Source organism: Gopherus flavomarginatus, chromosome 10 (assembly GCF_025201925.1).
Source record: "Gopherus flavomarginatus isolate rGopFla2 chromosome 10, rGopFla2.mat.asm, whole genome shotgun sequence".
Classification (NCBI taxonomy): Eukaryota; Metazoa; Chordata; order Testudines; family Testudinidae; genus Gopherus; species Gopherus flavomarginatus.
The window spans coordinates 42,307,405-42,324,530 of record NC_066626.1 but is presented as its reverse complement, the minus strand read 5'-3'; the positions used below and the strand labels follow the sequence as shown (position 1 = coordinate 42,324,530).

The 17,126-nt window shown below is 39.7% G+C and overlaps 1 protein-coding gene and 1 long non-coding RNA gene across 5 annotated transcripts in view; one reads left to right on the top strand and one right to left on the bottom strand.

Annotated features, from left to right (window-relative positions):
• LOC127030376 (uncharacterized) overlaps window positions 1–17,126 on the bottom strand; it is a 133,126-nt gene that overhangs the window by 72,667 nt on the left and 43,333 nt on the right. The window lies entirely within an intron of this gene.
• Window positions 1–17,126, top strand: part of METAP1D (methionyl aminopeptidase type 1D, mitochondrial) — a 61,766-nt gene that overhangs the window by 14,759 nt on the left and 29,881 nt on the right. The window contains exon 1 of one of the 3 annotated variants that reach the window (XM_050916727.1): window positions 16,252–16,312. The exons of the other annotated variants lie outside the window; for them this stretch is intronic. The gene's annotated coding sequence lies outside the window, so the exon portion shown is untranslated. Of the gene's footprint in view, window positions 1–16,251; window positions 16,313–17,126 lie in introns of those variants that run through there. 3 annotated transcript variants of the gene reach the window in all.

Sequence of the window (17,126 nt, the reverse complement as noted above, 5' to 3'; positions counted from 1 at the left end):
TTGACAAGCGACGTCATCAAGAGGCGTCCCCGCTGAAATTCAGGAGCTACGCCTCTCAATGACGTCACTTGTCGACAGCAAGCGGCGTCAGCGAGAGGTGTCCCGCCCAAAATGTCGCTGCGGCATTTCGGCGGGTGCTCTCCTGAGGGCCAGGATGCGGATGCATTAAGATGCTCCCACAGGTGCCATGGCACCCACAGGCACTGCGTTGGGGACCCCTGACTTATACTGTTCCCAAAGGAATAGTAAACGGTCACCACAGCTTACTGGTTAGACCACATCTTGGCTTAACCTTAGATTTGTTTAGAGTGAAAAAGAATATAAGTCTATTTAACAAAGAAAGTAGATTGAAATGGTAGCCAGCAGAAATATTTGAAACAAAGAGTTACATATAAAATAAAATCATAACATACGTATTAGAGCCCAAACTTAACCATAGTAATAGGACATTATTATGTTATAAAAGCAAAAGCTCACCCCAGATCCTTCCAGCATATTATAGCCAGGCTTAGCTGGGATGTTCTGTTCATGAAGCAAGCCCACTGTCTGCTTACTTCCTAGGTAAAAGATACCAGAATGGTCCTTTGCAACCCCAAATATATCAAAACAGTCCTTTGAGCTTTATCAATAAACCGGACACACTACTGCTGTGTCTTCCTTCCTGTAGATTTTATCATCTCTTGTTAATTTCAGAATCTTGATTAGCTGGTGGATTAATATGCAGATAGGTATCCATTGCAAAGTATACAATACTCAGTTTGCATATAGCCCACAGATAGATATGTAGACCCTGCCTGCCTGAAAGGAACATGTATGTCTCCTGGTGACCTGCTTCAGCTCACAGACCTTAATAACACAATTTGCAACATAGGTACATAACTCCTTAAATACTATCTTTGCATACATTTTGGAATGGTTATGATGACCAGGGTGTTACTGGCTCTCAGTTAGAGACCTCACATGGCATCCTTCAGTGAATTTTTATGCATATAACTGATCCAGGATCCCTGTGAAACTCTGTGTGCTCCTTGAGCCCTCTGCCAGATGAAATCAAGAGATTCCTAGTTTGCACTGCCAAACAGGTTTTAATCCCCTTACTCCCTTATCTTTTCTCATACATATTCATTATACTAACTGTTTATCCCATTGTGCATTTGTACATACAATAATTAAGTAGGAGCTTTTCTGATAGCCTGAGAAATATCGAAATAAGTGTTCATTATAGCAACCACCATAACATTTGACAGGCTAAAGGTGATCTGTGATGGGGAAAAAATTGGGCTTGTGCCCATTTTTCCTTCTTTGATATATTTATTTACGAGAAAGCTTTTTTTAAAAAATGGGTTTTGTTTACTCTGGAAGACTCTACAGTCACTGGAGCACTTGTGAAGTTATGGTATCACATGAAGCAAGAGGCTGAAATTTGAGCTGTTGGAAGGGGAAATAATTGTCAGATTGCTTAAAATTTTTATTTTTACATATTTAACTCCAATGTCTAACAAACATTTTGGGGAATATTTTAATACCCACCTCCCCACCCCTTCAAGTAGACCAGTCTTGATGTCCTTAATATTTCTGAGGTTAAAAAACAGGATAGCCACAAAGAGACCATAATGCCATTAACAAGAAATCCATTGCAGGTGAACAATAATGGGGAGGAGTTGTGGCTGCTAGATAAAGGTAGAGCCATGCTCATCACAGAACTGCGGATAATTACGGGCGTTCTGAGACATTAAGCGGAAGTTACTTTATTATTTGTAGGATGGTAGTACCTAGAGGCCTTATCTTAGATTGAGACCCCTAGAACTAAACCCTATAAGAACATATAATCTCTGCCTTGAAGAGTTCATATTTTATATAAACAAGACGGACACAGCATGGAAGGGAAAATATAGGCATAGAAAGATGAATTGACCATGACCACTATCACACAGTAGATCAGGGCAGAGCTTGAAATAAAAATCAGCTCTCCCAAGTCCTTTTCCAGTGTTGTGTCTATTGGACCACCCTACTTCTTTTCAGACATGATAGGAGATCTTGTTATCCTGCCCAGCATCCCCTTCTTTCAGGTTCTCCTTTCCGCTGCTGTACATCTGTGAAAGGTGTGATCTGAGCACAGGACTAGGAGCTGAAAATCCTTGGATTCTGATCCCAGCTCTGATAGTATGTGGCAATGGACAAATCACTTAATCTCTTTGTCTGTTTCTCCACTTACAGAATGGAGATGTCTACCTATCTCACCAGCGTGCTGTGAAGGTTAATGATTTGTTTGTAAAGTACTTGAAGATGAAAAGCGCTGTAAAAATGCTAACTAGTAGTATTATGTGTGAGCTCTTCATAAGTGCATAATGGCTGTTTGCCTGCACAATATTTAAAGCAGTTTGTAACACCCTAAGTATGAAAGGCATTACATGAAATCAAGGTCTAGTTTTCTGTTGTCATTTACAAATGTTCTCTCATATTTTGTGTCCAGGAGTTTTTAACTTGGAAATTAGTCCATACCTCCCTTCTCTGCTGTCTGTAGGAAGAATCTGAACTTCCTAATGGTTTTTAACATTGAACAATAGGAACTCTTTTTCAGAACTGTAGAAGTTAGATCTATTTTCATTCAGTTCCCTTCTCTCTCTCTCACTGCACACTCTTGTTTCTTCCTTTCTAACATCTCTCAAATGTTTCATCTCCTTCCTTTCTGCCAAAAGTCTTGTCCACCTCTTGCCATGACTATTGTAATCTTTACCACCCCAAAGGCCAGCTCACCTTCTATCTGTCTGAAAGGCTGCTACTAAAATCCTCTTCCTCTCTTGTCACTTGCATCATGTCTGTTCACTGGCTCTCTTCTCACCTTCCATGTTTATCATTATGGCAGTGCCTAAAGGCCAACCAAAAAGATGATGAGGGAGAGGGAGATTGGGGGAAGCAGCCAATCCGCAGAGGGCAAAGAAAATCAGAGAAGTTTCAGTTTTGACTGGAACGTCCAAATGTGAAAAAAAGTGCCCGCTTTGGCTGCTTGTTGCTACTGGCTGGAGTCTGTCTGGCTCCTCTCTGCACCTTTTCCCCAAGGCTGTTGTGTGTGGGAGAAGCACCACCTGGATCCTAATGCCCCTGGAACATATGTGGGAAGTCTCCCCTGCACAGTTCTGAGTCCAGCAGGTGTAGCATGACTGATTACTGTCTTCTTGTCACTTTCCGCGTTATCTCACCCCCACCACTTCATGCTGTTTGCTCCACCCAAGACTCCTTTCTATCCTCCATCCACTCTTGGTTTTGTGTCATCTTCCATGAATACATCTTGTCCTTGGAACCGTCTTCCTTTTCTAGTGCACCATATGACCACATTCAGTTCATTAGGATCCCTCCTTGAGACTCAGTTCTTTTGGATATCCTGCCGACGGTAATCCACCCAGGAAGAAAACAACACAACAAAACTCAAACCAAAAGAAATGCCGCACCACTTTTGAGTCTGGTCCTTCTGGTCCTTGACCACCTTTATGTATTTGCACTATATGGTCTGTCCAATTTAAATTGTAAACTCCTCAGCTTAGGGGCCCCATCTCGCAAACGCTTATTTTTGTAAGTATGGGTTTTCAGGATCAGGATGTAACTAATTAAAAAAAAAACAAACCAACAAAACAAATGCTCCAATCTTGTAAAGTGAGAAGTACCACTGACTTGTCTAATACTACTTATCAGCAAAGTTGTGCACTTGTGTAAGTTCTTTCAGGACTAGAGGTGGGTGGAATAGAAGGCAGGAAGTATCTCTGCCAAGCAGAGTTAAGGTTCTTTGGATTTTTGCACAAACAAAAAATTCCAGTCTGTGGCTGTGTATTAAGCAGTATCAAAATTGTTTGTTTAAACTTAGTTATTTCTAGTTTTTAATGTGTTTTAAATGAACTACATACAACAGTAACCATCTTTGGAGTAAATCTTACTGTTACTTAGTGAAGTTTTATTGTTTCATTTCATTTTTGGAAAGTTGAGAGACCAAGAATATTAGCATTCTCTAGGCTATGCTTTGTAACTCTCCATTCAGTTTGTTTTATGCTCTTTAAATAAGTGCAAGGACATGATGAATCCTACGCAGATAATTGCATTGGTGTTTAATGTATGACTTTATTTAACTGATTTTTTCAATTTAAATAAATGACTTCAGTAATATTGCTGTTGCATCTAATATCACCATTAAAAACTGACAGATGTTTGGGTTTCAAGGTCTGGGGGCATAACTTTATTAAAGCCTAAAAGAAAGTTTCTCAAACACTTCTTAGTCTTGCTGTCACAGTTAAGATCACTGCAAAGTAAAGAACCAATCACTGTAAGCTACTAACTCAAGTAGCATGAGTTGTGGTCCTCTTCTACAGCCCTTGTGTCAAGGTTCTGTGGTAGGACAACCCTTGTACTTGTGCCTGCTCCCATGCTCGATTTCCCACATCTGTGCATACCACAAGGTCTCCCATTCCAAAAACAATACTAAAGTTTGGAGATAGGGCTAGGACAACACGTCTCCCTCCACGCTGTCAGCAAAACACAGCTGTGATTCCCAGCGATTCCTGGTGTGTAATCAAAAACTTTTCACCAACCACAGATATTCATAAAAGTTATAATCAGTCCCTGTGTCTTATAAATGCAGCCCATTCTCTAAAAAGATCTGGCCAACTATAGCTCATCTGATGTTTAATAACACAACCCTTGCTCCTGAAACAAAAAGGTGTGATATTTTATATATTGGACTTGCATATGATCTTAACAATGTGGGAAGATCTGACATTCCAGGGTGCAATCCAAAGGGGTATGGGGATGTCGCACCCCTGCCCTGGAACCTTGGATGCCTTACAATGCTTCGACTTTGTGGCTCCCAACCTGAGCGCCTCACAGATGGCAAGCAGGTCACTCCCGGAATGTCTGTGTATAGCCACAGTCCTGGTTTTGCAGTTCTGACTCCAGCATGCTGTCAGCAAACACCAGCCAGACTCTGGCTTCCAGCAGCCTTGGTTACCATATGCAGGGTAACCCCCAACTCACCCCCAATCCTGGCTTTTCCCCCAAAAATGTGTATTCTGTAGTGGGCTGTCCAGCCCTCTCCTGAACAGTTCAGGTAACAAGTACATACAACTTGCCACCTGTAGTGAGGCAGAGTGGCCTTCCATGGACCTGGAGTGGGAGGAACCCCTCACTGAGCCCTGGTGGGTGGAGCCAGGCCAGTCAGGACAGGGCAATGAGTCTATAGCTCTGGCCTGTGTTCAGGGCTGAGCAGCAAACACAGTTAAGGCGCCCAGGCCCTTAGACAGGGAAGGCAACAAAGGTCTATGGCTCAGGCCTGTATTCAGGGCCGAGCAGCAGCGGGTTCGGCGAATGGGCAACAAGCAGTGGCTTCTTGACCTAGAGAGGAGAAGACTGCCACCCCAGGGTTGGGGTGAAAGGGGGGCACAGGCCCACCAACGCCACTGCACCCCAGTCGAGGGCCCTAGCAGTGGCAGTGAGATTTGCCACTGGGTCAGAGGGGATCCTGATCGCATCACGCTGACCTAAGCTCAGGCAGTGTGGCAGCTAGACTAGGGTCTGCTGCCCCTGGGCCAATTCCTAACCCCTCGTCAAATTGTACCTGGGTCTGTAGAGGGTTGTCCAGATCATCAGGGTAGAAGGCCTTTGGTAGTCCTGGCAAGTCCTCTGTGATTTTTGTCTTGCAGCTATAAAAGCCTGTATGGTTTGGACCATGGCTACTAATGAACTACTGCAGTGCTTTCATTAACCATCTCTAGTTTTCCAGTATGTTGAACTGCATGTGGTGGTGTATTATCCAGCTTCCTTTCTTGGAGTGCACCACCCTAGAGATGCTAAAGGTCGTTCTACACCAGCTATAGCCAGTTCTCTGATAACTCCACTTCACATGCAGCATTGTTGCCCCAGTGCAGGTGTTTTGCCGTTGTCTTTCCACAACCACCAGGAGTGTACCATAAGCAAACCATTTTACTATGATAAACAATAGAAGTGAGGGGAGCTTAGTAAGTGTGGAATATATTCCTGCTCAAATTAATGAGGCATTACTACAATGAAGAGAGTCCAGGATCCAGAAAGATATACAGGTACAGCGTGAAACCTCCATCAGCACTGACCTGGTAGTTTATTTTTAGGGTGAATAATATGCCAAAACAGTAGTCATCCAAATAGTAGCCTTGGGTTTAGTCATGACCATCAACTTCTTGGAGTCCTTCCTATTGTTGGTTCATTAAAAAAAAAAAAAAAAAAAAAAAAAAAAAAAGAGGCTCCAACCTAACTGAAGTGCATGTGAGCAACTGCCACTGCAGGAGTTACCCTGGCATATAGGCCAACCAAAGTTAATGTGTCTAGTATAAACATGAAAATTTATGGCTGATGCATAAAATTAATTAATATTAATTTGCAGTGTGTGTTCCTGGGCTTAACAGCAGCACTGATAGTACTTCTCAGGTGAACAAGATTCAAGTCGTGATGCCAGTGTGGTCTTGAGCTCTTCCTCCACACTGGTGGAGAGGTTGTCTAGATTAGAAGAAGGTGAAAGCGAAAGTGTGATGCCATGTTCAATGAGATTATGAACACCTTTGGGACACCAGACACTGAGCAGAGCATAGTGGATTTCTCTCTCTGAAAAACTGGACATGGACATGGACATGGACATGGTGAGCAGACCAGTCCAGGAGAGTGAGCATGGCATGCAGCAGTAGATGCTGGGGATTCTGCAAGGATTTTGTTGAGGCATCTAGTAGACCTTCAGGAGAAACACCTGAGGCTAGACTTCCTCTGCAGCCCCTGCAGAATGGCATTCCTGCATCTCTATATTCCCCCGCCCCCTCTCCCAAATGTTCCAGGAGACGAGGAGGGAAAATGCTACAGCTCTTCTACTCCACGCTGGGGGAGGGTCCTAAGAGCAAAAGCCGCACATATGATGATGTTGGACAAGCAAGGCCACTGTGCTTTTAAAGACAACATTGATGTGTTTTTCCCCTCCCAATTTTATTCCGTCTCTCTGACCAAGATTAAATTATTTTTCTGATCTTTCAGTTTCAATATGTTCGTGCAATAAAAGTGCAGGTCCTGGGAATGAAATAATCTTTATTACTTCACACAAGGAGGGGAGGGGAGGAAGGAAGGGGAGATACAGGGAAACTGAGGCAACAGAAGGGATTTGTGGGAGACAGAAACCCAGGAGGGACAGCAAGGTTCACAGTATGGGAAGGCACAACTCAAGCAGTGCACGGTACTGTGGTCATTACTAAATCGCGTTTTTAAAGCCTCCCTGGGATGCACTGCTCCATGCTGAACTCTTCTTATTGTGCTGGTATCTGGCTGCTCAAAATTAGCAGACAGCCTATCCACCTCTGCATCCCACTGCTGTGGAAACTTCTCACCCGTGGCCTCACAGATACTATGGAGCACACAGAAGGCAGCTATAACCATGGGGGGTATTGCTTTCACTGAGGTCTAACCTAGTAAGCAAACTGCGCCAGTAACCCTTTAAATGGCCAAAGGCATGTTCAGTCACCATTCTGCACTTGCTCAGCCTATTGTTGAACTGTTTCTTGCTGCTGTCCAGGCTGCTGGTGTGTGGCTTCATGAGTCATGGGAGCAAGAGATAGGGTGAGGAGGATGTTGGAATTTCAACATCACCAGTGGTATTTTGCATTCCAGAAAGTAAATCCCCGCTTGCAGCTCTTTGAACAGACCTGTGGTCTTAAAGATGCAGGCATCACGCACCTTCCCTGTCCATCCCATGTTGATGTCAATAAAACACCCCTGGTGATCCACCAGCGCTTGCAGCACCAATGAAAAGTATCCCTTGCTGTTTATGTTACTCTTTGGCAAGGTGGTCTGGTGCCAAGATGCGTGCTATCTATCACTCCACTGCAGCTAGGGAACCTTATTATGGCAAAACCATCCAGTATGTCCTGCACATTGCCAAGAGTCACTACCCTTCTTAGCAAAAGGTGATTAATGACTCTGCATACTTGTATCATAACAGCCCCCCCAGTGGATTTACCAACTCCAAATTGATTCCTCACTGACTGTTAGCAATCTGGCGTTGCAAGCTTCCACACAGCAATCGCCACTCACTTCTCCACTGTCCAAGCAGATCTCATTTTAGTGTCGCTGTGCTGCAGAGCTGGGGAGAGCACCACGCACAGTTCCTGGAAAGTGGTCTTGTGCATATGAAAGTTCTGCAAGCACTGATCAGAATTGCATAGCTGAATAATGATGCGATTCCACCAGTGAGTGCTTGTTTCTTGGGACCAGACACAATGCTCAACTATGTTTGGCTTCTTTGGGACTGCCAGCAGCAACTGGGAATTGTTTCATTCTGTGGCTTCCAGCAGGGCTGCTTGAGGGACAATGTCATATTCTGCATGGCTGTTCCTCTCCCAGCTCTGGAAATACTGCAGGATAAAGCATGTGGTGTTTGTAATGCTCAGAACTAGAGTGGGGTCCATGCTTCTCAGGATATGGCGTAAACGTGGCTATGCCAGCCCTTTGAAAAAAGGCATGAAATATTATGGGTTGCAGTTAATATCAGGGGAGGAAGGGAGAAAACTGCATCATGGGTTGTTGAAGCCATGTTTCCAGTCCCCCTGAGAGAACGTTTTAGTACCAAAAGGCATTCCAAGCCCTTCCCAAAACCCTCTGTGGCAAATTGTGCTGTGCAATAGCTATCCATGGTGCACTGCTCTCTGCAGTGCTTAATTTGTAATGAAAGAGATGCTGGGGCTCAAGCAGTTTTTTTACATTCATAACTGATGCGAAAGCCCCTTCATTTTCAGTTTAAACCAATTTTTACCAAAAAAATTCCCAGGTTTTACAAGAAATATTATTCATTTTTTTCTGATTTTCACCCTACTTTTGTATTATTCAAATATATAAAAATAACTTATTTTATTAGGAAAATACAATGCATTGCATGAGATAGATGTATTATGCTAATACGTTAGTCTATGTGTATGTATGTAGCCTGTTGAAGTAAAGCTGTGTATTAGTCTAGAAGATACATGCAATAAACAAACAGGCATGCATGCAAGCTCTGAAGTGCATGCACATCTGAACGTACTGATAAATCTCATACCCACCACGTATATATTTCAAGCAGACATGCCAAACCCACAAAAAAATAATTGCAGAAATTGGGCTTGTTTTTGGCTTAATTGGCTTGGGAGTTACTTGTTGGCTAGTTTTTGGCTTGTAGCTTGTTGCTCGTTGCTTCTTTTTTTTGATCAGCTCCTGGCAAGAGGGGGCAAGAGGTACCCACCACACTCCCAGACTGCACGCCAGGGGGGATCTAGTCACACAGTGCTGGGGTTCTTAGGGATTGGCTTGTTTTGGCCTTGTTTTGAAATGGGATTAGCTTGGTTTTTGGCTTATTGTGAAAGTCAGGGTGCTTATTTACTGTATGAAAGTTGGCAACTGTGATTTCAAGCTGTTAGCAGGTAACGGTTTAAATATTTGACACAGTAAAGTGGGAAGAAAAGGAAAATCTGTATCAGAATACGTTTCAGAATCTACAGAAGTATTCAAAAGTTTTCAAAAAACAAAAACCCAGGAGAAAAGGATGAAGTTGAGTGTATGTGCTGCAAATGGTGTGGCCCAGTTATTAAATGTAAATATTTATAGGCTAATAGTTCTAAGTCTGTTTATTTAAATGAGAAGTTTTATTTGGGGATTAGAGATATATTGTTTTCTTAAATTTAGAGGTGGCACTGTGCTTTGAGTTTTGTAGCAAGCCACATTGATGAACGGAATTCATAGTATTAATCTATGGAATACTTTTTCCCCCTGTCTTTCTGTCCACCAAAATAAACCCCAATATTTACCTAGAAAAATTAATAATAGTTTTTTTCACTGATTTTCACCTGTTTTTGTTGTTGTGGTAATAAATACTGATGAATTCCTGGGAAAAATTAAATTAAATAAAAACTCACAACAAAGGGCCTTACTGATGTAGCAAGTCTGGAGGTGCCAGAGCTCAGTCCTGGTAAGCCCTGGCAGAAATTAAGCACTGGCTTTTTGCATTGATGTAACTGCTGCTAGTGAGGACACACTCCACCGACACAAGAAGTGTGGTGTGGAGACACAACCAAATTAATTACTGCATCCACTGGATGTCCACTTTATTGAAGTCAACTTCAGTTTGTCGTGTAGATGTGCCCTTGCCCTGATTCAAGCCCCACCATCTATTAGGCATTGGGAAAGCAAAGAGACTGCATTACTCCCCCATTTTAGGGGGGGGAAAGGTAGAGCTGTATGTCACCTGCATATTGATTGCATTGCAGCACAAAACAGGCTCCCCCAGTTGTCTCATATATGTTTGAACAGGTTAAGGTCACAGCACATACTCCGACAGGCGAGAGCCCTTTGAGTTGATGAACAGTTACCAACCAGATGATAGGAAAGAACCAAAACACTTTGATGTATCCCATCTGGTGTCCACAGACAACTCAACACCACCTTGTCAATGGTAGCAAAGATTACTAATAGATCTGCAAAAATCAGCCGGGACATCTGTGCTTTGATTGCCTTTAGAAAGAGGTGATCCACTATTTAGACTCATGCAGCATCAGATTCATGGCCAAAAAATGAAAACCAACACAAGTCTCACCCTGCAACCCCAAGAATAAAAATTATTTGTGTCTTCTGTTAATGAAAATGTATAAGAACAGCTTAACTCTTGTATAAATTACAACCCTAGTATGAGTAGATGGCTTCCCCCAGGCTGCTCAAAACACAGGCCATACAAGTTTCAATGACTCAAAATTTATCTCCATCCTAGGGTTTGGCTTTATTCACCCAAGGAATTTTAAAAAATATATAATGCAGCCCAAGTCGTCTCCCCATGTGTGGTTGCTTCTAGGGTTCCTCAACAAGGACTACTCAGCCCACAGACTAGATCTTGGTCTCCCCTTTCCTTTATATCTAGGTGGGATAAACAGCCAGCTGCAACAGAGTGTCAGTAAAACCCATTTTACATCAGCAGAATCATCTCCTTATAACAGCAGGATTTTCAGACAATGCTGTTACACAGTGATGAGACCTAATACGTTGTCTCTGGCTCTGTGCGCACTTTCCATCATGTAATGCTGTTTGCGTGCTGGGGAAACTGGCTTGTTCTCTTAGGTTTTTTAAATTTTGTAAATTCTTCACTCACTGAATGGCTGCAACTAGTGTTTCGTACCTAATCCTCCTTTCCCCATCAATTTCCACCTTGTTTTGTACTTATGCACTTCCCCTAGCACTTAGTGGAAAATCTTCCCTTTGCTCAGCAATACTATATTATTTATAAATTACAATTTTCCTTGCAGTTTGCCATATATCAAAATTGGCCTTAGATGATGGTTACATAGTTTGAGAATAGAGCCTGTGGTCTTCATGCACTCTGGGAACAATTGCTAATAAATGGCCTGATCCTGCTCCCATTTACTTCAATGGGAGTTTTTCTGCAGTCTGTATTCACGTAAAACATCCTTTGTGCCAAATTCACTTCTGACCCAAATGGGCACAACTCCTTTGAACTCAGCGGAGTTGAATGCACTTATGCCAAGAGTGAATTTGTCCCATTAACTTCAATGGCAGTTTTTCCTTAGCAAGAAAAGCAGTGTCAGACCTCTGTCTGATTTCTGCAGCCCTGGTCTCACGCAGCACATCTGTACTGTTGGTAAACCAACTAGTGGTAGGTATTAGTGGTAAAACAGATTTTCTAGTTTAGTTTTCAAAGCATTTTTCTTCTAGCTGTCTGAATGATTAATGTGAATAGGAAAATACTGTTGACCCATTTAAACCATGTCAGACAACATCCATTGCTTATCTGCATAATGAAATACACACTGAACATTACATCGTAAGTATAGGAACCAGTGAACTACAAACTAATATTTTACTCATTTAGATTATGAAGTAAAATATAGGACATTAGTATTAATCATAGTATTAAATATTAAGCCATGCAAATTGTAATTGTCAGTGAGAAAGAACTATAAATTGAAAAGGCTATTAGCATTTCAGCTATAACAATTAATTTGTGTAGTCTTTTTTTTTTTTTTGCAAGTGTGCAGTTTAAAAAAAGTCTATATGTCAAAGCACATTTTGTAATAAAGCACTAACATTTGTATTTGTTTTGTATCATTTTATTATTTACTTTCAAACATTAAAGAAGGAAGTTAGAAATATTAATTTGCAGGACTAAAAATATATTGATGTGCTTTATAGCACAATGATACTAAATTGTTTCTTTGCTTGAATAAAATCAAATTTAAATAGCAACTTATTAGTAATTGAGTTGGAAAGTCATTTTGAGTGCTAGTTAGGAAACAAAGGTAAGTTGGGGCTTTTGAAAAAATATTAATATCATTAAATAGGGATGTCGTTTCCAGCATTTTAAAATAAATACAAAATTAAAAAATATTTAATATAGGCTGTCGAGGTTTCTATGGTTACCCACCTTTTCAACAGTTTTGTGAGATGTGCAAATAGGTCTGTGAGTCACTTATAATTATTTGTTTTTTGTTTGTTATATTAGTAATTCTGTGTTCAGTTTGAATCTAATACAGTTCACACTGTATGCTTTGATTTATGTATATTTTAGTGTGTCTGATTGACAGAGATTGAGCATTTCTTATGTAATGCTTGGGGTTTTTTGGTCATAAATGATGTATGTTGGTTGTGCTGAAAATGTAAACAACTTCTTCCTGTATCACTGTTTGATAAACAGGCACTTTTATGCTAAGGAGATCTTTGTATATTTTAAGCAAGAAGGTAAGGTGAAATCTTCTATTTAAAAACAACAACAAACAAAATATTGATTACACTCTTCTAAACAGGATCTATAATCCTGTCATTCAGATTCGCTCAGTGAATCAAATGTCATATTTATGAATAAACGTCCTAGTTATATAGTGATATAATAGTGCATTTAATGAATAGTTAGCATAAAATAAATACTATGATAAAGCTACCAAGTTTTAGCAATAGTGAGCTCTTGATTGGGACATTTTTGTTACACAGTTTATCTTCCCATAACAAAATAAGAGCTTGCCTCCCAACCCTCACCAACATAACTTCGTAACGCTGCACAATATTACATTTGCTCATATATCTGGAAGAATAAGTTATAGGGTGTAATGGCCCAATCTTGTAATATTTACTCAGGCAGAACTCTCATTGACTTTACTGGAAGCTTTGCCTGAGTAAGGAGTGCAGAATCTGACTCATAGTTTATAAGCTGATGACCTTAATATTAGTTTGGTAGTGGAAAGACAGATACCCTAAAGTTTATTCTCCATCACAGATGTGCTGAGGGATGGATGCATGTATTTTACATTTGGAAAGTCTCTCAATGGGGGACTATCCTCTATAATATATAAATCCTGTTTTTAGATGCTTGCAGCCACTGCTTATAAAACATGATAATACAGATAATTAACAAAACTTGACATAGAGCAGGAAACACCTGTGGTTAGATGTCATTATTTCCAAACAAGTGTAAAATTATAAGTATTTTATGGAAACATTTCTATCAGAAGAAATTGCTAACATAATTTATACTTATCTTCATTGTTGAGATAACACTGGTTTGTGATTCAAGAATTCTTTTGTTTTAACTCCTCAGAGATTCAACTGCAGAAATGTGGAACTACATTAGTATGAAGACACATTACTGTAGTGGGTGGTATATTTTATTTGGGGGAAAGATTACCAACTACAAATTCTCACTGCTGAAGTTTAGAGAAACTACATAAAGAATATTCAGATAATTATCATGAGAGTCCACAAAATTTCTATGCAAACTTATGCTCTTATTTTATCAATCTGTCTCATGGTTTTGTACAATGAACAAAATAATGTGTAAAGCATTTTTGTGAGGATAAGGATATAGGTTTGTGCAGTTCAATGGGAAACGAGTTTACAGCAAGATTTTTTTTTTTTAGCACCGTAATATTTAATAGTCTATCAGAATAGTGATACAGTGTACAGGACAGAAACATGTTATTTGAAAAACAGTTGTGATCCATAAACTATCTGAAATTATTTTATGAAAGTAGGATTCAATAAATGTTATAGCTGTGGCTGTGTGCGTATTAACAATGAGATTCTATATCGTGTTATGTGTTGGGGGTGTGTGTGTGTTTTTAATCATTTATTATTTTAATCAGAACTGGGTTTTGGTATTTTGTTTTATTTAAAGTTAAATATTTAATCCAAACAATGGTCAGCTCCTTGAAAATATTGAAGTAGTTAATATATCAACTGTTCTTTCAAGATGGACTAAATTCTTTATTTATAAAATTCTTAAAAATCATTCTTAAGGTATATTTCAATGTGCAAGCCTGAGCAAATATGTTTCTGGTTCTAATTTGTGCATTTTAAGATGAATTCATTTATTTTCTTCATCTTAACAGGAATGTAGTAAGTTAATGGGAATGGTTCATTTGTTGGTCAGAAAAGTTGAAATTTGCCAGATGTCGTGCTGATTCAGGGCCTAATATTTCCTTGGAATTAACTGTGTGTGAAACTCTTAATATTGCTTTGTCCAGGCTTTTGGATCTGACTTGTTTCATTTTGCTGCTGTTACTGCTGTAAAGAACACTTGCCTTTTGCTTTCTGTTTATGTTGTTATGTTGGGAGACAGAAAAATTCGGATGTAAGATTACTTGTGTTGTTTTCTTAGAACCTCACTAGAATGTACTTCCCCAACAGGGAAGATAAAATATTTCTTTGTCAAAGAAGCTGCCTGTCTGTGTGTTGCAGAAATGTTAAGAATCCTGCTTTTAATAATAGAAGCATATGGAATCTAGTCACACTTTAATGGACAATGAAATTCCTTTGGGGTATGAATGAATGAATGAGCGAGCCCGGGTTGTAATACTCAGACATAGTTATACTCAGTTATTGGTTTTGTATTTCCTAAACCCTAGTATGTAGTCGCAATATGCTCTGACTGTAGCAGAATTTTCTCAGTGAAGCAGTAAATTTAACTTCTCTTACTGGCTTTTTGGTGTGACTTTTTTGGTACAACTGCTCAGGGAATCATCATCAGTTGAAGATCTGGGGATTCTTGTATGGCTATTGGTTTTTATCATGTAAAATTAGAAGTTTTTCTCTTTCTCTTTACTTGTTCCACACTGTTAATTGCTATTGATAAAGTGTGGCACAGAGCCAACTTCCTGAAAGAGCAATGGGGAAGGGTCATGGCTTGTCATGACCTGGGTGCTAGTACTTGAATGTTGTTATTATTGGGCTGGAGTACCCTCGGGCTGTCATCCTTCCTGTACATGGAAGAGGTTCTGATTCTTCATAGTTTCCCAGTTTACCTACTTCCAAGATATCTATTCTATTGGCTTTAGGTTTGGGCTCAGTGGAGAATTATAAGAACTGTATTATCTCAGAAAAGATATTATTGAACTATCTTAATATGAATATGGAAGATGCATAAAGAAATAATAAGCAGTGTCAATACTTGTGAAAATGCCAAGTGAATTTTAATATAATTCATTACAAATTCAAATATTGTCAAAGAAGGCCTACTCCTGCTCCCAACGAAGTCACTGGCAAACTTTGAATTTGTGGGGAGTACTATTGGGCCCTAAAGACAATATCCAACTTGCCTCATGCCTTTGAGGAATCCCAGTGATTCCAGGATTGGGGCTTGATCCTGCACCATTGGAGTTAGTGAGAGTTTTGCTATTGATTTTGATGGAAACAGGACAACTTCATTGGGTCTAAATAAGGAGGACAGGAAGACTGCTGGTTACAGTATTTAATAACCAACTTCTGTCATATTTTTCTATTTCATTTCAATAATTAAATAAAAATATATTCTGTTTTAGTGGTATGTATTTAAGAACCTTGGGGGTTTTCCCAATAATTTGCACAGTCAGAAGCACATAATTGTAGATATTTATACTAATGTATTGTTAATTGTAACCAAAGGCATATCTATGTTGATGAATGTTATGTTTCCCCCAGGCATGTTATTTAAAACACAGACATGCTTATAATGCATTTTTATTTTTTCCTTGTCAAAACCTTATTGTCAGCTCTGACTAAATCATGTGCAGAACTGCTGCTAGATTAACATTTTCAGTAGTCTTTTTATGCTTTGCTTTTTCCTGATATTGTCATTAGAGGGAAATATTTCTCACAAGCTTGTTTTATGGATTTGGTCTTCTTCCTGTAATAACACGTAGGCCTGTAATCCAGGAAACAGTAGTGTATGGTGTCCATATCCATGATTTCCTGATGTGGGGGAAAAGTGTGGAAAGCATCTGGAGAAAAGGAGACTCCCTTTACCAGCTAGTTTCCTGTAAGCCAAATTGGAAGACCTTGTCTGTGCAAATAGATTTCAAAATAGAGCCTGCCCTTTGACTGTCTCCATAATTATACGTCTCTCTCTGTATTTTATTTGGCTGCCAGAGCAGTTAACCCCTGGCAGTACGGGACTGATGATGGCGTTACCAGCACGGGTATGGAGAGGTGACCATGTGAATACACTGTTGTTTACAGAAGCCTGTACTTAAGACCTCAATACAATATGCTTTTACTGAATTTAAAAATTATTACATGTTAGATTATGTTGATTAAGACATGTTATATCTATCATGTCCAGATAATGCAGAGATATTTGTTGAATAAAAAAGTCCTTCATTGCTTTGATGTAATCAACATCTGTCAACAGAATGAATTTGCTTTTGTTTAGTTTCAAGGGCTCTTGTTCTTCTACTTTGTCCAATCAGTTTCAACTTCTGCCTGAGGCATTCTTGTGTGTTGTTCTTTTCTTCAGCAAATGCACAGGTTATTGCTTGTGAAATTTGAGTTGCTCTTCTGTTGTACAGGTTACATAGTGCTGGAAAGAACCTTTAATCTTTCACATTTTATTTTTGAAGCACATGTGCACCTCTGTAACACAAGCATTACAAAATCAGTGTTGTATGAATACATTTTTATTACAATAATCTGTGCCACTAAAGATCTGCCAAAAAAAAGTTGGAATGCAATTTCAGTATTTTATATAGGGTCACTGAAAATGTGTATCTAAACGTTTTGTAATTAACAATAAAAAATTGTGTGCTCTTACTCTAGTTACATTGGTTGAAGTCCCTGTGCTATTAGCTATACTG